This window comes from Pteropus medius, unplaced genomic scaffold, assembly GCF_902729225.1.
Source record: "Pteropus medius unplaced genomic scaffold, Ma_sr-lr_union100, whole genome shotgun sequence".
Lineage (NCBI taxonomy): Eukaryota > Metazoa > Chordata > Mammalia > Chiroptera > Pteropodidae > Pteropus > Pteropus medius.
In genome coordinates, this window is record NW_024342475.1 from 3,593,076 (window position 1) to 3,618,647 (window position 25,572).

The window sequence follows — 25,572 nt, forward strand, 5'->3', positions numbered from 1 at the left end:
ATGGTCTTAGCTCAGGTCTTTCACTCAGCCGCCCAGAGAAAGCAGGGAAATTTATTTAACATTAATTCATGGCAGGAACTGCTAGGCCTTGCAGAAAATTCACTCAGCCTTTCCCCCTCAGAAGACATAGAAAAGCACAGTCCTCCCTGTCAAACTGTGAAGATGGCTGCCTTCAGGTAATCAGGAAGGCAAGTTACAATATATGCCTGCATGTCTGAAACACTTCACTAAAAACATTTCTTCTCCATTATTCGCTTCTTCAACAAATGTTTATCGTGTACCTCCTCCACACCTGGTTCTCTTCTAGGGACTGGAGACTGGATGGTGAAAAAACTTGAGTTCCTGCACTCACTGAACTTCCTTCTAGTGATAAACAAATAAACAAATATAAAACATGAGGACAAATAAGACAGGAAATAAATGTAGAAAGGGCCACAGTCGAGGTTAATGGCAGAACTATTTTCCCAAAGGACGGTAGGATAACACCTCTCTGAGAGGTGATGCTTGAGCAGAGCCTTGAGGGGACCCTGTGGCTATTCAGGGGAAGAGCATCAAAGGCCTAGGAATCAGTACGTGGAAAGGCCTTGGGGTGGAAACATACTTGACCAAGTAGGAAGACAAGATAGATGCCAAAGGCTAAGTTCCTGTTCTACCATTGCACTCTTTATTGTTCACTATTTAACTCTATGTTTAAATGAAAATCAATTATGCAAATAATCTATCAAAGTATTGCCACTTGAATGTGACTGTTAACAGTTTTGCTTTATTGCCTAATACAGAGAATGGGTGAAATAGGAGGAAGAACAGCTTTAAGAAAACAAACTTCCCTTGGCTTTGAAGTGTTATTCATTTGGGGGACAAATATATTCCATGAGAAAGGGTAGGGCATAGGTAGGCTGGACATTAATGTAGACAGAGTGTCTTCCAGCAGAGAGAACGTGTGATGTCTACACATACCAGAAGGGATATTAGTGAAGTATCAGGCAATAGCGAAGTGCTCAGAACCAGGTTTCTGCCAGAGAAACTGCTTCAGCTCTGCCATTTTAACAAAGTACTTGATTTCCTCGGTGACTAAGAGCTGCCGCAGAAACAACAGTTGACAGTGCAATGATCCTCTTCATACTGACATGCAGAAGGACAGTATATAGAAGCCAAGGTTCTCAGGGCCAATGAGCATGGTCATTGCATGTGGACATGTGCTGATAAGCTGTTGTCTTGGCCTAAGTGCCCTGTCATGACCAGGTTGGTCTCTGCTGCAGGATAACACATGTGCCGTCTTATCACTGGCTATTCACAGAGGCCTTCCAATGAAATCCACGGTTGAAATGAGTTGAGCCCCATGCTAACAAGATCTTGCTGCAGATGAATCCACCACTCCACATTTAAGATAATTTTATGAGTCGGCGTAATCAAAAATACCGGGCTCTATATTTTCTTTATTCACTGACATAATTATTGTTATCTCATGTTATGGTTATTATCATCATTAGTGACATCTGCTAAAAATGTCCATGCTCTGCAAAAGAAAGCAAAACACTCAAAAGTCATGGTCTTGGTTCTCATACACTAATGAGTATTTAGTGAAATGCTGAGGAGAGGAGACTGGCACGTTCTGTTGAAATAACCATAGATACGTTTTTTAAAAAGGTGCCATCTCTCTTACTGTGTTTCTACATGACACCTTACTGCACTATCCAGTAAGGCCAGAGGATGCCCAGAAGATATAACGCCCACATCGATTTTGTAAGATTAGAGATTTGGTTTATAACTGTGTTTTGCTGGGCGTGGGTGTAATGGTTCTCCCTAAAAAACAACAGAGGCCCAGATTTTGTGACGGCAATATACGATGAACACCAAGGTCTGTCTTTACGAAGCTCCTTTATCCTTGCAGATGTGTTCCCGCACCTCTCAGACTCCTTGCAACAGAGGAAGAGAAACCTCTGGCAACAATAAACCCAGGCCCTTCACAAAGAACCCCATAGCCATGACTTGAGTGGCAACAGAAACCTTGTGAACAAGATCTCTGCTAGCAAGAGCTCAGGATGATGCTCCCTGGCTCTGATCCTTCATCCCATCGCTCTTAAAGAGGCTGAACCTGGGTTGGATTTATCCCCAAACACCAAACCCATCCTGGGCTCTTCCTTTCTGTCATGGACCCACCTGCAGAGGCCCGAGAAGAAGAGATATGCCCAGTGCCTCAGGCACAGCAGCCCTTGCCCTCCTGCCCCATTTGCAGCCCTAAGGAGGCCCCATCAGTGGCCTGAGCTTTCGAGGATCTGTTGGAGATGTCAGGCTCTCCTCCTTGGCAGGCAGCCAAGATTTTGTTTACTGCTCTCAAAGCAAACTCGTACTCCTTCCTTCTATCTGGTCCATTTTTAAAAAACATTAAGCTCTTGGCTCACCGTCACCACTTCCTGCTTGGCTTGAACCAGTGGTGTCTGGCCAGTGGCCAGGGCCAGCCCTCCAAGGACAGCACCGCTGCCCCCGCAAATGCGCAGAGACCCGTGCACAACAAGGCCAGTGCTTGGGGCTTCAGAAAGCTCTACGTGTTCCCTTTTCTTATCACCTCTCCCTAGAGTTACTAAAAGTCAGTCGATTTTCGAAGACTCCATATGAAGGGACGTATGTCTAACTTGGGCCGTGGTGATATAAAATTAAAATAACACAATCCCCTTTACTCCTGGGGAATACGGTTCAAGACTCAAACTGCAGATAGTACTGAATCCTATGTATACTATGTTTTTTCCTATACATACATACCTATGATAAAGTTTAACTTATCAATTAGATACAGTAAGAGATTAATAGTAGTGACTAATAATAAAATAGAATAGTTATAACAATATGCTGTAATAAAAGTTACGGGAATGTGGTCTTTTTCTTGCTTAAAACATCTTATACTGCACTCACCTTTTACTTAAGGGAAGCGGCTTACAATTCTCTGGCATACCTGAATTGCCAGCATCACTGCTCTTGCACTTTGCAGTCATTATTAAGTAAATAAGAGTTACCTGAACACAAGTACTGCGATACCATTACGGTCCATATGTTAGCCAAGAGGGCTAAATGACTAAGGGACAGGTAGTGTATACGGCATGGAGACGCTGGACAAATGAGTGATTCACGTCCTGGGCAGGGCAGAGTGTGAGGGTGCAAGATTTCAGCACACTCCTCGGAAAGGCATACAATTTAAAACTTAGGAATTGTTTAAATCTGGAATTTTCCTTTTAATTTTCCTGTGGTTGACCACAGGGAATTGAAACCACAGTAAAGGAAACCATGGATAAGGCAGACTACTGTACCTCTGCATCTAGTGTAATCATGCTTCACCCCACCTTGGTTTAATACTATGTTTGCAAGATGGCAGCCCCCTGGGTTTGTCTTCCAGTGTTCTCCTAACTCCTGGAGTCGCTCTGGTAATGGAGCCCCTTCTGACAGCCTCTAGAATCCTAACTGAATATAGTAAGAAGCAGTCATGAGAGCCTTAAAGCATGTCTGCCTCCTTTCGACTGCATACTTTTCCAATAGGAAGCAAAACTGCTCCATTCCAAAGAGAGTAAGTAATCCCTTCCCTTCACTTAAGCTTTCCCTGCATACACATTCCCACATTCCAGTTACTCAAAGCTATGTTGTTTCCCTTCCACTAAAAGTTTTCTGCTAGTTACCTGGAGGCATCCAGGTGTGGCTGAAAATATGCTCAACCCTGGGAATAAATATATACACCTAAGGGCAGTGAACAGCAGAGCAAGACAGCCTGTTCAGGGTGCCTAGTGCTTACAGCAACCTGTAGCTATTTACGTGGTGACTCAGGCAGGATACAGAAGCCAGATGGTTCGCATATTGCAAAGGCTGACGGGTACTTTCATTTGATTGCTTAAGAATAAGTATGCTGGAAAGGGAGTTTCAAACGTCCTCATCCTTTCTGTAGTCCCAGAGTTTCACTACGCTGCTCTCTAAGCTACTATCTCGGGAAGAAAATAAAACTTAAGGTTTCTTTGCATTCAAGGTCAGGTAGAAAGGTGACACTTTTAATTCTAGAATTGCACCAAGATGCACATGTAAATAAATTTAGAATATATATTGAAATGAGTTTGTGTCATTTTCTATAATTTCTAATCCTTATTTGTTGCTTAGACTGAATGTTCGTGTCTCCCCCAGATTCATTTGTTGAACCCCCAAGGTGATGATATTGAGAGGTGGAACCTTTGGGAAACGATTAGGTCATGAATGGGATTAGTGCCCTTACCAAAGAGGCCTGAGAAAGCACCCGCGCCCCTTCACCATCTGAGGATCCGACGAGAAGTCGGCAGTCTGCATCCCAGAAGGGTGCTCTCACCGTGCTGGCACCCTGATGTTGGACTTCGAGGCTTCAGAACTGTAAGCAATACATTTCTGTTGTTTTGAAGGTACCTGGTTCCTGGTAATTTTGTCATAGCAGCCCAAACAGGCTAGAACATTGTAAAGTACCCACTGTGACTAGTATGTGGAAGTGGCTGAAGTGACACATATAAGAAAAACTCAAAACTAGTAGATGGCAAAAATTGATAGAGTTTGCTCCTCTGTCTCTGGCACACGAAGACTGTAAGTAACTACAGTATCAAAGGGCTTGGGATATAGACCCAGAGCCTGGGTCCGAGTCCTGCACAGCACTGGGCAAGATCCTAAGGATGGCTGAGTGAGCAGAAAAATAAGAGATCCTGGGCTTCCTGCTCAGCAGCAGCTGGTAGAGGGGCGATCCCTTAGGTTTCTGCTGTACCAAGTAGGTATTAAGGCCACGCCAGCCCCTAAGATGAACATCAGCAATCTGCATTATTTCACTGTTCTGCTTTGGCGCTTACCTGAAATAATTCAAGTGAGCCCTTTACTGAAAGGTGAGACAGCTGTGCAGTTTCTTTGAAAGTTTTTCTTTGGAAAAATGATGTGAAGTGTCACTTAGTAATTTATAATAGTGCTCTTCAAATGTTACTGTGCATATAGATGTTAAATGAAGATTCTGATTGAGTAGGTCTGAGATGGAACCTGAGACTGCATTTCTAAGGCTTCCAGCTGATGCTGATGCTGCAGGTCTGGGGACCACACTTTGGGGAGCAAGGGTGTATAATCAAAGCATGGAATGAGTGGGAAATGCACATTGAGAAGAGGAGCTAATTCTTAAGAGTTAGTGTTCTCCACCTTATTCCAGTCTTCTTCAAAATCTGCCTACCACAACTGGCAAAATAATAGAGCTAATGAACTAGAGTGGAGTTGGGAGATCAACTCATGACGTAGTACTAGAGTAACCGGTTATCTGAGTGTCTCTTCTCTGAGACTGAAGTGCTGAGGCCTTGGCCCTCCTGGGGAGCCTCTAAGTCAGGATGGCCTGCATCCTCCTGGCATAAATCATTCAATCATCCTACAAATGACACTACATAGTGGAAAGTATCTCTGCAAAACCACTCTGAAACAGGAAGGAACCTCAGCAATGAGTAACGGCCTTTTCCCTAAGCATCTTCTATGTTATCCACATGTCTCAGAGGTCCATGCAAGACTTGTTTTCTGGACTTTGGGGAGAAATGATGAGAAGCTATGCAAAGTCATGATAAAGGCTTTTTTCCTCTTCCTGCTGATCCCTGGGGTCCTACTCAATTGTGGTCAGGGTATGACTTTCCTTCTCCCTTTCTGCCTACTTGCCCAAATGTACATTAGAAGTGATTACTAAATCAAACCCCTTTATTTCTTATTTTTGTACTGCTTATTGGCCAGAATTTTCATGCTTGATAAGAAAGGACAGTGATGCTAAAACAAATGTGAGCAAGCAAACCCCTCTTGATTAGAGTGTGTATCATGCAGCTTCCTTCATTAGAGCATTTCCCTCCCTCTCTCCTATCAGTCAGTGCTCTCATCTGTCCCACTGCTCCCCTCACTCAAAATCCTTCTCTGGATGTTCTCATGCACATATCCTGTCTTATATCCAACTCTATGTCCAGTCCTCAACTCTGACTTCCATGAGTCTCAACTTCACTTAACTTCCAGCTGGACAACTCATAAGGAGCACCTCATGTTCAACAGTTCAAAAAAGCAAATCGTATTCTTGTCTAGACATACTCTTCCTACTGAATCCCGAATTCAGCTATTCTTGTCAGATATTCTCTCCATCCTCTTCATTACCAGCTCCCTCCAAAACATGAAATCTGGATGGAGATCTCACAAAAATAGATGGCCCCAAATATCATCTATATGTCAATGACTCAAATCCACTAAATATCTCTACCTGCATGTCTAACACATGCCTCAAAGTCATTGTGATCAAAAAAAAAAACCTCTTTATTTAACACACCCCACCCACCCATCTTCCCCACTCCAGTAATAGCACCACTATCCCCCCAAACACATGGGCCAAGAAGCTGAGAACCATCTTGATGTCTTCTCTTCATCTCATATCCCACATTTAACCCTTCAGAAAATCATGATGTTGTCACCTTAAGAGTATGTCCTGCACCTAGTCCAACCCCTTCTCACCACCTCTCCTCGTAGTTCAAGTCCCCATCATTTCTTGCTTGGGCTTACACAACAGCCTCCTACGTGGCCTCCCCTGTTGCACTCTTCCCCGCATTCCATTTTATTCTCCATATAACCGAGTGAGATGTATGCAGAATAAATCAGATCAGATTACTCCCCAGAGGCTTTCCAGCACATTGGAAGCAGAATCCACACACTTTTCCATGGTTGACAAATGGCTGACCATTTGTTACACCCATCCATACCGGTATAGGTCTATATAATCAATACATTAATTTGCCTTTAAATGTTTTGGAGCTATGGGAGCAATTCAAAATGGCAAAAGTGAAAAGAATGATCTAATTATTGTTAGATAATTAATATTTACCCTTTCATTTGAATTAAAAATACACACATCCATAGATACATATCTGAATATTCACACAGATACCAAAGCTTTAAATACAACCAACATATGAATTTATATAATCAATGATTAAGAATAGAGTCCATTAATTTGGTGATGGACAGAGGGGACGGGTGTTGGGGTGCTGGGAGAATGGGGTAAAGGGTTAAAGAAGTACAAATTAGTAGTTGGTATTTGGTCATGGGGATGGGGAGCATGACATAGGGAATGTAGTTAGCATTAATATGACGGCTAGGTGAAGGGCCAAGGGAGGGAGGGAGCAACTGAGGGATTGTTTTATGACCTATATAGATGTCTAACCAATGTACTGTATACTTGAAACTAATTTAAATAAATAAATTAAAAAAGAAAAAGAATAGAATCCATTATAGGATAAATAGGACTCTACGTTTTCCTTTACAATGTCATGCCTACAAATCCAATTCTAGCACCCTCAGCTATCACATGCTGATCACTTCTGCTGCTACAGATGTTTTTATTCAAATCATTGTCTTCCAGTTACTTCCGGCGGCGCGTGCTCATTGTTTTTGAGCTACTTCCTCTTTTTGTGACCATGGTCTATAGCACCATTCCTCTGTGGTCTGGGGCTGTTCTTAGCCAAGGGTCATTTTTCAGTTTTGGGATGGAATCTTCACTTGCTTCTTGACAAAAGGAAACTCTGACAAGCAGATTGAAAATATAAACACAAAGATCCTCTTTTATGAATGCCTTTCCTGAAAAACTTGGAATTAGCTGTTGTGGGAAATTCTGAGGCTGAAATAAATAGGATATGATAAAACAATTGAACAACATTCTTGGATTTGATTTCCTAAGCCGTGGTGTAAGTAATTGGTATAGAATCTGGCTCCTTGTATGATAGGATAATCTATTTCATACCTCATAATACATCACATTAGCCACAATACTTTTTGGGGGAGACGGGTTAAATAAAAATCATTATGGGAATTAATGTTTTTGTGACTTCAATAATTTTCTCTATTCTATCACTTAGAAAAAACTCATTAAGAAAGACTAAAAAGGAGATGGAAAATGGTTCTTCTCCTGTGTGACCTTGAGCAAATTACCTTACCTTTCTGGGCCTCACTTTTGTTATAAGTGAATTATCTTATTAGAGATTAAATTAGACTAATTCAGCAAATATCTATATTAATGACTTACCCTGAGTCAGGCACAAGCGCTTCATGAAGTTTATTAATTTTATAATAGGTCATAAGCATTAAAATACATCATATAAGAAGTGCTGAAGACTTCTTATCTAATTTACTAAATACAATTTTTACTAAATGAAATTCTGCATGACAGAATATAGTATCAACTAGCAACTCCAAGATTTAGTTATTAGGACTTACCAGGAGTTGAAAGTGATCCATTACCAAGATTTCAAACTCCGAAGTCCCCTGCCTGGCACTCCACCAAATTTCTTTGTCCTCTTCCTCTTTCTCAAGCTTCATGTAGTTAAAAAAAAAAAAATGGTCCCGTATACTTTCCCTTTCTGCCCTGATCTGTATCCAGCCCCCAGTGATGTGGCTTTGATCCTCCTCTCATCCAGAAATGGAGTTCATTTCTTCTGAGTCTGGCTGGGCTGTGACTTGCTATGGCCAACAGGATGTGAAAGAATGACGGGTACTAGTCCCTAATCTAGTCCTCGAGAAGCCTTGCAGCTTTTGCTTGCTCTCTGGGAACCCTGCCTTCACCATGGAACAAGCCCAGGCTAGCCTGCTGACTGACAGAGACCACACAGAGCAGACACCAGTCAGTCCGGTTGTCCCAGACACAAAAGAGAGCCCAGTCTGGATTATAAGTCACCCAACTGACTCACAAACTCAAAGCAAAACCTTCAGAGCAAAGGTAAAGTTTTATTGGTGTCTGCCATTGAGGTTATGTTGTTCAGCTTTGCAGCATCATGGAACACTAGGTACTCTCCTTGATATTGTACAACAGTCAATGTTTACCGCTAGCCCCTCACTTCTCTCTGTTCCCCCAGCCCATCCTCCCTCAGTGGTTTCACATGATTTTCTATCCACATTTATCCTGGAGCAGATGTTTAAGCATAGGTAGAGTCAGAAGATCTATTTTCAAATTCGTGGCCCCAAGAAATGCTGTGGTCAGGGGCATTTCTGACTTCGGTTTGCAAATGACGCTTCAAGTCAAATCTGTAATTTCTCATCTCAATTTGGGTCTCTTTGATGTCTCGTTATTCCTATTCTTTTGTCTTTTTTATTGACACCCCAGAACTTAATTCGAACCTGTTATATGACAAGGACACTGCATGGGCTTTCTCATTCCTCTGTCCTAACCACCTAATAGTAGCCCTGGTTTTGCACAAGTGATCCTCATTTCCACACAATTATGTTCACCAAACAGAGCTCCCTCCTCTTCAGATTCTCCCTCCTCTTTACACACTCTTCCTTCCTTCTGCCTCATATAACAGGTTCAAATTAGTAGTCAGTGAGCTGTTCGACAAGCACTTAATTTGAACTTGTTATATGACAAGGACATCATTCCTGTCTGAGTCACTCTCAGTCTTATCATTGTGGGAGAGTTGGTGGAAAATGAGCATGTAAGAAAATGAATGACTGGATTGTATCATTGGGACTTAATATAAAGAACAAAGACCCATGGAGACGCCAGAGGCTGGAGCCACTAATTCTGTTTTGAAGAGTCAAAGAAAACTTTCAAGAGATAAATTGTCAGCTACAACTTTGAAGGAAGGCAAAAAGACTTTTTTCCATGTCAAGAAGGGAAAGCAGAAATGCCCTTCTATTCCCTCCCTAGTCAGTCACTCCCTATCCCTTTGCAATCTGGCTGCGGCTACACCAGCCAGTGAAATGATTGTGTTGACAACTTTCTAGTTACCAAAACAATAACTCATTGCTCCTCTCGAGCAGCTCCCTCTGTTGACTCATCCTTACTTAATGAAGTCACAGCACCATTTCTTGAGGGCTAGTTGTGGGCCAGACCTCCCATCATACACCTCATATCTTATTTCACCCTCGCAACAAGTCTCATTGAAAACATGACGGAATGCTGGCAGAGAGTTGAGACCAATTTCTCAAAGTTTTATGACCACAGAAGAGCACTGCAGTCTGTCTGAGTCCAAACGTGTGCATACAGCTGCCTGTCCTCCCTTCCTGGTCCCTGGCTGCTGAGCTATCCTGTTCCCTTATCCCCTCTGGCTTCTGCTCTCTCTACCTTATTAACCCCAGGTTTACATCAATGACCTTCTAAGTCCTTCATTCCCTTTCTCTGTGACCTTGCTTTTGGCATCTACTTCTTTCTCTCTGCAGCTGCACCTCATATCCCAGAAGCCACAATCTTACATGTACAATTGCTTGCAGGATGCCTTAATTTGGTTTTCCTAATGGCATCTTAAATTCAACATGTCCCATATCGGATCATTGTCTTCCCTGAAAACCAATTCCACTTCCTGACCATTTTCTCTGAGTTAGTGAGGCTAAAACTTAGAATGGGCGGCTTATTTCTGACAGCCCCTTCACATATTCAATCAATTCCTGTCTTTGACATGTCACTGGAATCCATCCCCTCCTTGCCATTCCCACTGATAACATTACTTATTACTCTTGGACTTCCTGTCCCAGTTTATCTCCCCTTCAGTCCACCTCTGCACATAGCCAGATTAATTGTTCTGTTGCAGCTTGAATTATGTCACCGCCCTATGCACAAAATCTTAACAGTTTCCCCTAGTTGCCAAATAAAGTCCAAACTCTACACATTCGTATTCTGTACACTTATACCTCCATATCTTTGTGCATCCTGATTTCTCTTAATTTTGCCCAGTAAAAGTTTGCCCATCATCGAAGGTCTTTGTCCATTATTACCTCCTCTATGAAGACTTCCTGGATTCCCTCAAACTCAAGACTGACCCATAGCACTTTTTTGGCCCATATTTGCCCCTGAATCAGGGTACCTATTTTATCTCTCAACTAAAATGTGTGTTCCTTGAGGGTAGCAATGAGTGACTGTCTCATCTCCCATGAACCTTGACTCTCATGGATGTAAAGATTTAAAAAAATTGACTCAAAATTGATGATTATAAGAGTATGGTGCTAACTATGGTTTTATAACTCAAGGATAATCCTTTTAGAAATGTGAGAATACCCTAGAAGAGTGAACTGGTATGCCATGTGGTTACTGAGGAGCAAACAGCTTTATTTAGATAAACTTAAATCCATTGGGGTGTTGGCCTCTTACTGATTGACGCTTTTGCAACAATAGAGTTGGATGTCTTAAAGATGGGAATGTTTGGGTCTTCAAAATCATTTGTTTGTGGGATTGTGGGTTGGTATGAAAAGGCAATTCTGCAGGCAACTAACTTTGGATTTTGATAAGTGACTTTTGTGGCCAGTTCGGGTAACTCAGCTATACTCTTCTGTATATTTTGGCAGGTCTGTTCTTAAAGATATGATTATGTGTAACCCAGGAAAATTATCATAAATGCATATTCTTTTTTTTTTTGCCTCTTGGATTTAATAAACCTATTCATAAAAACTATCGTAGATGTTTCTTTACAAGATCTAACCAGTTGATATTGGCATTTTGAGAAACCCTCTACCTGAATTCCCTCATTCCTTGAATATTATATTAAATCCCATAATACACGCATTCTTACTTTTTTTTTTTTTTAAACATACGGACCGCTGGAAAGAATAAAATAACAGTTTGAGTCAGGGGCAGTGGAGTCCAGCTTTCCCTTCCCAAAGCCAAGATATCTTAGCAGAAAAAGAACATTAACCTCCAAACTTACACTTCTTAACTCATCAGTGGCAAATACAAAGATTTCCTCTAGTTAGTCAAGTGTTTCATATTCTTTACTATATTTAAGGGTCAAAACCCTGGTGTCAGAAAGGCAAACACACTAGCAAGCAAACAAGAGATTTGTTTTGGTTCACACTTTGTTTTCTTCCTTTCTTCTCCTCTCTCTCTCCTTCTTTGTCTCTGTCTCTCTGTCTCTCTGTCTCTCTCTCTCTCTCTAGGTGTTTCAGTCATGTAGATTTGATCCTAATAGTTGCCTCTCATACCATTGGCCACTCTCTTCACTGTCATGCCATCCAATCCCATGGCTATAAATATATAGGCACCATCTATATGCCCATGGCTCTCCATTTTACATCTCCACATCCATATACCTCCAGGCCTCCTCAAATTATCCACTTAGACATCTAATAAGCATTGGAAGTTTAGCATATCAAACTGAGCCCCCTCCCCTCTACATTACTATTCCTGTCACCTCCCCAACCCACTTTATGGCAACTCCATTCTTCTAGTTGCTTAGACCAAAACAAGTGACAATCTTCCTGTTCTCTAGAGCAGCAACAAATCTTGTGGGCTGTTCCTTCAAATGTGTCCACCACTAAGGGCTCCTCAGCTTCCACTGCTACTGCTTGGCTCAGACACCTCCTCTTGCCTGAATTTTGGCTTTCTTCCTAACTGACTTTGCCCTTACTCCCTTTCAGTTTATTCTTTAAGAGGCACTGTGATCCTGGAAGAAAATAGGTCAGATGTGTCCCAACTTCACTGGGAGTAAAAGTCTAATGGTGTCCTGAAAACTTTTCTGGTTTGGCTCCCAGAGTCTTCTCTGAAAGTTTCTCCTTGAAACTCCCATTTCCACCACCTGTTGTGCTTCCCCAGGTGACCCGCCCCCCTCCCCCGGCCCCTGGCAACATATCAAAGTTACTGTGGCAGGGCTTGCAGCCCAGCCATATCTCCCACTCTGCTCATCACAAAGCACAGCTCTCTGTGTACCATGACCGTCTACCTCCTGCACCCATGGTCTCTGTCTGAAGAAAACCCTGAGCTGTGTCCTCCATGATTATTTGGTCCTCAGCCTCATTGAATCCCAACTGTCCCAGTGCTAACTCATGCTCAAGCACACCCCCCATCGCATTTTCCTTCCTTGTCCACCTCCCTACTTCCCTACTGGGCTTAGTGGAGTTGCCTCCCAAATAAACGACTTGAACCCACTAAACAGACCCTGAAGCAAGGATTTGGGTTCAAGTCATTTATTTTCTGACAGGTATAACATTATAGAATCTTGGAGTTGGAAGAGGCCTCAGATGGGGTTGAGCCTTAGTTTCTTCTCAATGCAGAAACCCTAGATGACATTCCTGACAGGTAATCAGTCATTTCCCCTCCTTGGGTTATTCTTGTGATGGAAATTTGCAACTTTGCACAGCCTGTTCCTCTGCTAGAGATCTCAGCTGGCTCCACTGGACAAACATTTCTAAGAGAATGCTGACTCCAGGAAGAACATATGTAGTGAGGGAGGCTGGCCTCACCTGCAGCTCCAGGAGGGACAACTCGGCCACCACCATGCTGTCGAATGGTTCAAGACTCTTTTAATGACACATGAGGGAGGCTTGCGAGGCTCATGGAAGGGTTTTTCCAGTACTACTAAGAAGTCTTTTGGAAGCAACTCACTCAGTGGACAGAAGTAAGTTCTCAGGCGATCAGCCCAGGACTCTAAGGGGTGCCAGCATGGAGACAAAACTAATGCAAGATGATGAGCAGAGAGACCAAGAGAACTCGAGGCTGATGATGCAGTGGACTCCTGGCTCTCCCAGGCATGAGGCAGCCCTGCCTCTGGACTTCATAATCATAGGAGCCACCAAATTTCCTTATTAATTAACATAGTTTGGTTTAGGGATTTTGTCATTCTACTGGCACATGCACAATATCCAGGAAGGTTCTATCACAGACATATTTTCAAGGAATAAGTTGACAGTGATGGAACTTCTAATGATACAGCTGGTATATGGTATGAGCACCTTTCCACGGCACCCCTAAACTCTCATTACAGTGAATCCTGACCTTCATTAATCTTTTTTGAATTTTATAAATAAATGTTAAGTAAGAAAATATAGAGAATAGCTTTATTTAAAAAAAAATAAATCAACAAGATTTACCTATTTATTCTGGGATCTACTTGCAGCTGTAAAAAAATTCATTACATAAATTTTGGAATAATCTGCTCTTAGGTATATAAATTTCGTTTTCTTCATTACAGATTACCACTTGTCCCTACGTTTTGCATTTTATAGTTTAAATCACTCTACACTTAATTTTTATAGAGAACGAAGTGTCTAAAATCACAAACAAATGTATTTATTTAACACAATCAAGAAGTTCATAGATACAGTTCAAGTTATAATTCAAAACTGAAAAGAATGTATATTGTTAAGTATCCAAAAACCTAACGAAGTAACTACGATTTAATTTTATTACCTTGGGTAGCAGATATATTATCCATACGTACCTAACTAGAAAATTAATCCTGGCATTATTGTGTATCTTAAGCACCACTATGAATCTTCAACATTTAAAAAATGATATTCAAAGCTGTAAATCAGGACACAAAGTCTGACAGTGGAACAGGCTGTTGAAATCTGAACTCTGTTGAACTATTTCACACATTGAGTGATCAGATCTTCTCTGGTCTTCAAACTTCAAGCCATGATTCCCTAAAAATACATAAATTTAAACAAATCAACTTACTCATAAAATGTGAGTTGCTTACATACATTTTCCAAGCCTTTGCTAAGGCTGTAAGGTGAGATGCTCAGTTCGACATCTTGGCCTCCTCAACAATTCCTCCTACAAAACAGCTCCCTTGAATTAGCTCTGCACACTCTGTCTTTGGGGAAAAGAAGCAATGACTTTTTAAAGGCCACATTAAAATGTGTGCTCTCTACAAGGATGCCAGTGAAGGGAGGACCGGGGTCTACAGCAGACTTGGGAAAATTTTATTGTCGAACTCTGCACAGCCGTGGCTGGGGTGGAGCAGTAGAGAATGAACTGCCTTTGCAGAATCAAGCCAGCCTGCAGGCATTCCTGATCTGAGGAAAACACTTTAATTAATATGTAAAACAGCAGTTGGAAGAAAAGCAAGGTTAATTTCCAAACCACATCACTGCAGGCAGCATCCAGGTTATGAAACCCAGGGACACTTACAGGAGTTCCTATTTAAAGGCACAGAGGTGCTTTTGTGTGTTAGCAGCTTCTAAGATGCTCAAAGCTCTTTTATCGGCCCCCTACAACGGTGTTCCTCTTTTTGTGCTTAAAAACATTCCCTTTGACTGGCAATCTGTTGTTTTTACTTTGCAGTGCACTCTCCACTTTGCAAAACCACCGAGGGCCTCCCAGTGGCCTAAAAGCAGCTGTTGATGGGGACAGAGAGTTACTGGCTTCCTTTCTCTCTCTTGCTGCTGCTTTCTTTGTTCCTGCTGCCGGCTACCTTTGGAATGTGTGAAGCAGCCTGTCTTAGGCTGCTCAGGAAACTGTTCTGTACTTGCCTGGGGGGAAACTATAGCTCATTTCCTGGGCAGAGGTCTCAAACCCTGACCTGGGCAGAATGTGTCACATTCTTACTGTGCCAGAGATCAGCCTCTGGGATCCTCCAAGGTGAGGTTTATGAAGAAACAGAGCTGATAACTCTTTCTTAGAACTGAAACTGCTTTATTCAGTGCCTGAACGATTAACCCAATTGAAGAACACGTGCAGCTTCCTAAAGACTTGCCAACCTGTGAATGCATGTGCACCTCCTGATTCCCGCCTTCTCAATGGCTCACAGATACTTCAAGAGCAAGTAGTCTGCAAACTGCCCTTCCTCTTACACGCCCTGTGAAGGAAAAGCCAGAAGCTTGGGGGTGATGCTGTGTTCCTCCTACCCCTTATTAACCAATAAAATTCCCAATCGTAGCCACCAAAATACCCAAGCATCTCCAAAATATGTGAACATATTCTTAGGTCACGAACTTTTTTAAAAATTAAAATTCTCCTCAGGAAGAAAAGCATATATACAAAATTTTGCACAGTTTTCATGAATTTTCGAATACTCCTTTCTAGCCCAGTGAAGATGGCTCTCCATTCTTCTGTCTCATTTCCTCTGCTATTGCCTCCATTTGGGGCTCCACTCACCACCTGTCTCTTGCCTGGATTGTTACTATAATTCCCCAGGCCTTGGCACTGGTTTCCTTCCCATCTAGAATGATGGCAGAATTGTCCTGCATGTCCAAGGGCTCCTGACAGCCTTTGAAAACAAGTTCCATCCCTAGATTGGCATCATGGTCCTGTGCAGTTTCTTTCTTGCTCTGAGCACACCGAATGCCTTGGGTTTTCCTAAACTTACTCATTCGTTTTTTTTATGTCAGTTTATTATTTTTTTTTCATACTATATATACATAAGTTTTTTTAAACATTTTATTTTTTTATTTCCCCTCCCCCTTTCCTTCTGGTAACTACTAGTCCATTGTCCATGTCCATGAGTTTCTGTTTGTTTGTCCTGTTCATTTGTTGCTTTTAAGTTTATATCCCACATATGCGATATCATGTGATTTTCAAACTTTTCTGTATAGTTTTTTTCACTTAGTATGATTATTTCAAGGTCCATCCATGTTGTTGCAAATGGAATATTTCATCTCTTCTGAGTAATATTCCATTGTACATATGTGCCACAGCTTCTTTGGTCAATCATCTATCATAGGACACTTCAGTTGCTTCCATGTCCTGGCCACTGTGAATAATGCTGCTATGAACATCGGTGTGCAAATATCTTTTCAAATACGAGTTTTCAAGTCTTCGGGGTAAATACCCAGTAGAGGAATTGCTGGATCATATGGTAGGTCAATTTTTAGTTTTTTGAGGAACCTCCATACCACTTTCCATAGTGGCTGTACCAATTTGCCCTCCCATCAGCAGCGTATGAGGGTTCCTATTTCTCCACATCTTCTCCAACATTTGTTATTACTTGTCCTATTGATTATAGCCATTCTAACAGGTGTGAGATGGTATCTCATTGTGGTTTTGATTTGCATTTGTTGAGCATCTTTTCATATATTTGTTGGCCAATTGTATGTCCTCTAGGGAGAAGTGTCTATTCAGGTCCTCTGCCCATTTTTTGATTGGATTGTTTGTTTTTTGTTGTTATTGAGTCGCATGAGTTCTTTGTATATTTAGGATGTTAGGCCCTCAAACTTGCTCATTCTGCCTTCCAGCTTCTTCTCCCGATATATCCCGTTGGCTCTCTTCTCTGACTGGATAGCTCATATTTGGCTACTTTCACTCCCTCTGGTTACAATCCTTGCTCCTCTGATGGAATCCTATGCTCCTAGGTATACGCTGGAGCACCCTGCGTCTATCTCCCTTAGTGTATTCTACACAGTTGGTGTTGTCACTGTTGGCTGAGTGTCTGCTACTTACACTTGACTTTGAATTTCTGCAATCACAGCTTCTGTCTTCTATGTCCTGATCTCAAAGACTCCAGGGCAGTGGCAGCCCATGGAGTTTCTACAGGTGACCTGTAATGAGTGAGGTGGTGATCCAGGGAGGGTACTTGTTTTGAAGCTGAATTTCATAGCAAGTACAATGTTCCAACTTACATTCTATGTATATTTGGTGTAGTTTGAGGGATTGGAGGATATTCAGGGCTGGGGCTAAACCCCAGTCCGACTCTGCAACTACTCCCTTGGGAATTCTTACTGCCTCTGTGCATAGTCACACTGCTTGGCATGTAATGTGCTCATTAAACATTTGTTGGGGGAATAGATAAATGTCTCTGGAGAGACATAGCACAGACCTATGGGTGAATAGAAAGAGCAGAACTCAGAAGTTAGAAGCTAGGGGTTCCAGCCCACCTCTGCCCTGAGCCACATGATCTCTCTCTCTCTCTCTCTCTCTCTCTCTCTCTCTCTCTCTCTCTCTCTCTCTGTCTGTCTCTCATACACACATACACACACACACACACCTGCACCCACGAGCCTCCCTACTTTTCAAGGATGTTGGCTTATAGATTATCTCTTATATCCTCACTTTTTCATTGGTTTGTACTCATTTATTTCTCCATTCAGTATATAAGATGCAGCAATCCCCCTGTCCCCAGAACAAGCCCTCTTCCAGACCAGGCTCTATATTAACCACCTTCCATTCATGCCTTTTATCTCACGGTGTACCTCTTACCCTTAAGACACCTGCTTGTAGCATCACTAAATCGCTTGCCAGCTTAGTTTGGCTCCTGTCTCCCCATTCTGCTGAAATAGCTCATGAGCTTTCTTGATTGGGAAACTCAAAGAATCCTTATAAGCCCACAGCTTTTGACCTCTTTTTTTTTTAAACCATTGACTACATTCTGCATCTTTGGGAACACTCTGCAGAGCCGAACACCACACAAGTAAGCTCTGTCTCTTCATTTATTGTTCTCAACTCACTTAGCAAAAGTAAAGATATGTTTTATTTCCAATCTTTCTTCAAAGGTTTTGTTTTCTTTCATTTTCTCTTCGTTGCTACTGTTTTATGTTTTTTTTTATTTTTTTATTTTTTATTTTTGTTATGGTGCTATCCAATGACCAGATCTACACTTCTAGCCCCACTTACCTCTCTGTGGCCCAGACTTTTCTGCTAACTGCTTTCTTCTTAGCTCTCCTGTACGATAGGCAACTCAGATTCCATATGCCTAGCAGTATATTCCACTGTGTAGCACTCACAGTGTCATATAGTCCTTCCATTTGGGTTGCTTCGGATCGCCTCTTTCTTGCAAACATCAAGGGGATGTCTTGCCTCACCTATAAACAAACAAAAAACAAAACTAAAGACCTCAAAGGAACTTATGTATTGAAATCCTATCATTATGAAATAATTAAATTTGCTTGAGATTTATTTTTGGAAAAAAAAAAGGTTTGTTTCTCTTATTATAATCAAAGTCTATGCAAAAAAAAAAAAAAAGGAATTTATTGGTACATGAAACTAAAAACTCCACGGATTGATCTGGAGCAGTGCTGTTCAAATGGCACGTCCGCATTGGACTCCCTTGGAAGACTTGTGAAAAGATATTATTGGACCCTAGTCCCAGAATTTTTAATTCAGTGAGTCTGGGTTAAATGAGAATTTGCATTTCCAAAAGGTCCTAAGTGATGTTGGTGCTGCTGTTCCAGGGACTCCACTCTGAGAACCACTGGCCCAGAAATGCTGGCACTGCTAAAACCCTGTGTTCAATGAAACTCCCAGGAAGCTATTTCTCTCTTCACTTCTCCATTTTGTATTCCTCCGTGTTGATGTCCTGACACAGTGAGCTCCTGGCAATCACAGGCTTACATCCCCTTCAGAGTTAGTAATGCTAGAAAGAGATTTTCCCAACATCTATACGAATTTCCCCCCCAAATGACTCTGGCTCTATGTAAGTCACATGCTCACTCTCACAACAGTCATTTGAGTACCCTGTCGGGTAACCTTTATGTGACAGCTTCATTAGTGACAGTTCTCCTGCTCACCCACAATTCAGAGTCCTATTTAAGGAAGGAATGCAGAGCAAACAAAATGTTATATGTATTAATATATATTGAGCTGAGCAACATATTCAATTTCTCTGAATCTCAATTTACTTTTCCAGTTAATTGGTTCAATAATGCCTACATTTCAGGATCATTGTAGGTATTAGAAATGTAACCTGCTTAAAATAGCCTGCACATTGCCTGCCACGTAAAATATGTGGAAAAAAAGATATTAAGGAAAACTTGCTTTGTCCTGGATTCCCACTTCTCCCAGTAAAGGTGGTTCATTAGACGCCTGGCAACAGAATGGGTGGACCTGGATTGAGGATACCCACGCTATCATTTGTCCTCACCCATCTCCTGCTCCTTGACCGGTTATCACACCCTTTCATCTGATCCATTCTTGTGAGGACTGAGGTTCTCCATTGGAAAATGATGCATATGTTTAGGAAACACTCATCCATTTAGCACAAATCAAGTTCGTGCATTTCTTTGGTCACAGATGCTGGGACTCAAATGGGATTCCTTCCTGCTGCCAAAATGCGTATGGTTCTCACTACTTCTTCCATGTCGAAGCCTTCTCCAAGACTTTGGTCTTTCAAAGGTCTGCAAGGGTGCTGTGAGGTCAAAATTTTCCTCCTGTTGTAGCTGACAATTACATCTCTTTAGCTCTTTCTTGTACGTCTCTCCTCTGAGGTCTGACACAGAGTGCTCCTCGTGAAGCTTATATTAGGGTAATATTAGGGTGCTCAATTGTTTGAGAGGAGAGATGGATCAAAGATCTCCATATCCTTTGCTTCTCAGTTGTGGACTCCCATCTACCATGGTAACCTGGAGGAGAATGATAATAATAACTGTTATTTGCTGAGTACTTAACGTGCTGGCATTGAATCCTCACAAAGTCCATGAGGTAGGTCTTCAATTTTACAGATGAGGAAGCTAAGGCTTTGTGAGATAAATGTCTCTACAAAGCATGGCAGAGCCAGAGAGCCTACTCTGCTCTGGTCTGTGAATGCAGACCTCCCGCTGGGTGCACAGGTCTTCAGCTCTCCCCAGACCTGGGCTGAATTTCTCCCATGCAGAACCTAAACATTAAGTTGTTGATGTTGCTGTGTTCTAAATTGGATTACATGTAAATTATCTTTCTCTCCAATATTCAGTGAGATTTCTGGCAGTCACTGAAGACTCATTGCCTAATTGTTGCCACTGGTGATTTTCTCAAATCACTGTTCTGGGCCCTGGGCCATCAACCAATTCACCATGCTGAAGAGATGCCTTTATCAGTGCGAGGCAACCTCAGGTAAGCCACATTCTGATTCACCTCTGATTTTAAGCACTACATTAATTTTAGAAATTGCATAAGGAAAGGTTGGCCCTCTATTTTCACTGGGAGTGACAGCCACAGCTCAGTTGGGGGGTGAGCAGGCTCTACCTTTGTCCTTGCTCTCACCCCACCTCTGCTTTCATCAAACCAGAGCTGCATTTGGGTGGGTGGAGAGTCTTGCTCCAGTGTCATGGGCAAGCGCTTGACTTAGAATTGCCTGAAGATTAGATTACTGGACTTTAAATCCCAAAGAATCTTATCGTCTTGTCATAAAAGTTTCATACCATGAAGCTTGCACACCACTTCCTTTCTTGGCATATACACGTATGTACTTGAGTTAAATTTTAATGCTTTAGAAAAGTTAAAAATAACTTTTGCGGGCTTCTTGTGTTTCTTACACCTTCTCTGCAGTTCTGCTATTATCCTGTATATGGATCTGAAGCAAATGAATGAATGAATGAATGCTCTGAACCTAATGAAATCAAACATTTGAGGATAGAAATGATGATAAATATATAATCGAATTTCTCTTTTGGCCAATTAGACTTTCTTAAAAATTTGAGACTAATTGGAAAGTACTCACAATTTATGCGGAAAATAAACCACACATTTCTGGATATCTGATTCTGCAATGGAGACCAATCCTTACTTCTCTGAGAAGATTGAAAATAGCTCACTCTAAACGTAGCACTGTATGTCTCTGACTGTGCAAGTTAGGACTCTGTCTTGAGCTGAATGGGTTCAGCTGAATGATGATCGCTTCTGCTGAAGTTTTATTAGACATCCACTGGGGGAGAACGAGGCATGAGTTATACTGGTACTGCAAACCATTTTGTCTGGCCACCTTTCTTACTTGCTTGTTCCCCCGCTTCTATTCTTTTTTAAGGGGGTATATTACCTGAGGAGGGGGAACACCCATTACCATTTGACTGGATGTTGAATTTAAGGAAGGCTGGAGGTGACAAGAGAAAAATCTCATGATTGAATATTGCCTATTAATGAAAGTGCATATAAATCAAGGCTTACATGGCTCTTATATGAATAAAATATTATACCTGGAGGCAGGAGGATGTGATATATTTTACCATCTTCATTAATCTGCAAGTTTGCTGTTCAAGGCTGAGACCACTCATCACTGTATAGAAGAGATAGTCTCTTCTATATTTCTTGTGTCTCAGGTCAAGAAAATGTTCTTTCTTTAGTAAGACAAATCTCTTCTCTGATAAACACTTGACTTAATTTTTTTCCAGGATTTACTAAATTACTCAGATGTATTCAGGTTCAGGGATTGGTTAAGTACTCAAACCATATCTTAAGGCGACTACTGCCCAGCATTCTATATTTTATAATGATTATATTTTACTCAGTTACAGTCGGGTCAGATATGCTATCATTGTAAAGACCACTGTGGGGACAATATAGTAACTGACTGGATCTATAGACACGCTGCCCAGGCTGCTTACCATGGTCACAGGCCAGGCTTTATAAATAAAGGGATGCAAGAAAGGTCAAAGCTTGAGGCCAGGTCTTTGGTGAGGCAGTTATTACGAATTCTGAAAAATTCGATACATTAAATATTTTGGTATGGCCCAGTCAAACAGTGTTCATGACCTAGTTTGACAGTTATTCAGGATGTCTATAAGGTGATTTTTCTTTTAAACTATCTTATCAACCAAGCAGTTTCTTCCATGTGGCCATCTGCTCAGTTTTGCAGCCCTCAGCTGTTCTTGGAGCTAAAAAAAATCGTGCTATGGAAAAATCAATGTACTCCTCCTATAGACATAGATTTACTGTGTCACAGGAATAGGTGCCATAGAAATACCTAAATTGATAACACTGATTATATCTCCATTTGACTAAGAGATCTTAGAGTAAATAAAATGTGGCTCAATGTAGGGTCAGATTATTTGGATCATTGCTTTAATAATGAATTCAGTGATTTTAAAAAGTAGAATAAGAAACATAATATTTCACACTGAAAATGATTTCAGATATTTTTCCTGTAGCAATGTCTTGTTGAGACTATTTTTCTGGTATTCTTAAAATTATAGTTCTGTTTGTAGGTTCAAAAATAAAATCTTTGAATTGGCTCCATTTGGGGTTCAGCAAATTAGTGCAGTTTGTTCTGGTTTATATGTGAAGTTCTGTTTGGTACAAGGCCCAGGAGTTGATGCCATGTTTGTGAACAGGGTCCACTTTCATATGAGCATGTAAATAACAGAAAAAGCTATTTGGCAGCACCTCTCCATAACTGCCCCCCTCCTCCACATTGCATTCACATCCACAACTCTGCATTCATACCTAGAGGTGAAAGGAGGGCTTCTCCAGTCTAGATTTTCAGGAGTGAGCCTAATGAGAGACAGCAAGAGTGCCAGTCAGTGGATCAGGATGCTGGACTTCTGCTCATAGTCCTACCTAGCACACCTGCTGAAGTGTCGAGGCATGTGTTTGTCAGTGCTGGTGTTTGTCATTGGAACAATGCAGAGATTTCTAAAGCGGAAGGGGCTGATTAGCATGGCTGAAATGTTGTCAGGTGCTAGGCAGTGCACTCTACTCAATCCTTCCATGAACTCAGCGGTTAAGGAGATCTGCTACAGGCCATGTTGCCCTTGTTTTCACATTTGAGGAAAATCAGACTCAGAAAGGACTCACGTTTGAAAGTCATGTGACAATAAGTGGTGGAGTTTATTCAAAATGTTTTGGCTCCCAAGTGGTTCTGCTTTCTGTTTTGTAGCCTTTGTAAATACAGGTAGATGATAGCATATAAATTGTAAACTTCAGCATTTTCATAGGTCAAACACCTGTGAAAAACCTCAGTAGTATAATTGTAAAAATCTCATGTAAATAAAATATTTTAATATGGTAAAACAAGTAACAGAAACCACTTTTATCTAAAAAATAGTCATATCATCGGCGAAGCAGCATTTTGTTAAATAACCATATCTAGTAAACCTGTTACTTTTTTGAGGGGTGGGAGTATAATCTCTATTTTTGCTACAGGAATGGCTTTTTCTAGATAAAAAGCAGACTGTATCTAGTATCTAGCAGACTGGAGCTAGTATCTAGTATTTTGTTCACCAGAACTGGGCAAACCAATGGGAGCAGGAGGGAACATTTACAATTGTTTCGTCAAAGAGTTCGATTAGTGACTCCCTTACAATCTATGTATAAAATAAAATTTAAATAAATCTCTATTTTTCATTTGCTTCAAATTAGTTAAATCAAGCAGATAATAGTAATATGCTGTCAATGCAGAATATGAATAAAATAAATAAATGAAGTGTTTACAGCAGCTACGATTATTAATTTTAGTATGCTGTAAAACTCTTAGAGTATGATTTACTGTAGAGGTGTTTTGGGGGTTTTCTTTTGGCTTTTTCTTTTTTTTTTAATTAAGAAATAATGTTTCTATTTCATTTTCTTTTTTTTTTGTATTTTTTTTTTTGTGATTTATATTCCTATATTTTTCAATTAGTTTTACTCACTTCCACTTTTAACTCAACTTCCTTAGCTATGTCTTCATATATCATTACAGTCACCCTTTAAGTTAACTAATGGTCTCTCTGAACCATAGAATAGGTGAATGACCTTTTGAAATAACACACTCTGGTGCAATGCAGCCAGAAAAACCAAATGAACTGACAGCTAAATAAAAAGTGATTGGTTCAGTTGAGGTGCACCTGCCAAATCAAGGCTGCCAGCTGGGAAATTCTTATGCGTTTTCCTAAGTGACTGTTATATAAAATATTGAGGCTGTGTGTATTTGTAAGTAACCATTGCTCTGATATTTAAAGAGCCTTGTTCTTTTATTTTGCCTTTCCGCAATGGAGAATCAAGAGAGCAAGGTTTATATATTGAAATCAAGAAACCAAATCAAACAGTGGCTTATTCTTTAAAGTAAACAGAGCAAAGGCTATTGGTGGCAGATGTAACCAAGAGCTGGCTCTGTGCAGACAAAGAGGAGATTATGAAAACAAAAATCTCTTCCACTAAAATAATTATTTTTAATTCCTGAGCTGCTTTTAATGTGTTTTTTTTCCCCCCACAGAGTTTTAAGGGCAAATGATGCTAACAAATACTAATGAGAAAATGGGAAATGTTGGTGTATAGATTTTGGGGGGGCTCTGACAGTTCGCCCTTCATCCTTTGCCTACACGGACTCTACCACTCCTTCAAAGCCCTGCTGAGACTTCTTCTCTTCAGGGAGCCCTCCTGCCACACGGATCCTTTCCAATCTCCTCTTCTCTGTATTTCTGAAACTCACAAAGTCGTGCTGTCAGTGAAACACAGTGTCACTCGGTTTAGCTCTTTCTCCTTAGCTGATACCTTGGCAGACAAAGGCAGATTCTGTCCAAGGTTCATATTTGAAAAACAAAATAAAAACCAGAACACTTCTGATTAACTCTATTCTGTTTTGTGTATCGTCCCTGTCACATCATCTGTCCTAAAAGGAATAGGAGTACTTTACGACTGTGTCTTTCCTCCACAGCATCCAAGGCCATGCTGAGTCAACTGTGAATGCGTTATGAATGGAAGGATGTGGAAATGTGTCCAGGTGATAGCACTCTGACTTTAAAAGTTTATTTAGATATTTGGAACAAGATCAGAGACTATCTCCAACATGTAGTAAAATTCGATCCTTTAGCCAACTAGCCAAAGGTGAACAGGCTGCCTGTAAAATTGCTTCAGTGTCATGCTTGCTGCCAGTTCACAGAGAACTTGATCCTCCTCTGAGTTATTAGGTGTTTCAGATGCCAGACTTGATCTCTGAGGACTGTGAGTGGTGTGTTTCTTTTGTTTTTTGTTGTTGTTGTTGTTGTTGTTGCGCTTCTCAAGTCGGACCTTGGTTGGAGCCATTCTATGTCCTAACAGGTTCTGAGAGAATCAGTTAAACATGGTGGACAAGTGCTGCAGTGGGAGCTGGATGTTTCCTAATGATATCACTGGACCCTTCAAAATCCCATGACTGGTCCCTTATCCAAACTCCTTAACCAGAATAAGGTCAAGGAGTTAATGTTCCTTTGCTAACACAGGTATTGCTGATTCATCTGTTCGCCCTACAAGTT

The 25,572-nt window shown here is 41.1% G+C and overlaps 1 long non-coding RNA gene across 1 annotated transcript; it reads right to left on the reverse strand.

Moving 5' to 3' along the window:
• Positions 1–641: 641 nt before the first annotated feature.
• On the reverse strand, positions 642–8,882 carry LOC120605341 (uncharacterized). The gene is made up of 2 exons (XR_005653612.1): positions 8,254–8,882; positions 642–1,516 (listed from the first exon to the last, which is right to left on the reverse strand). It is a non-coding gene; the product is annotated as an uncharacterized LOC120605341 (long non-coding RNA).
• Between the last annotated feature and the right edge of the window lie 16,690 nt (positions 8,883–25,572).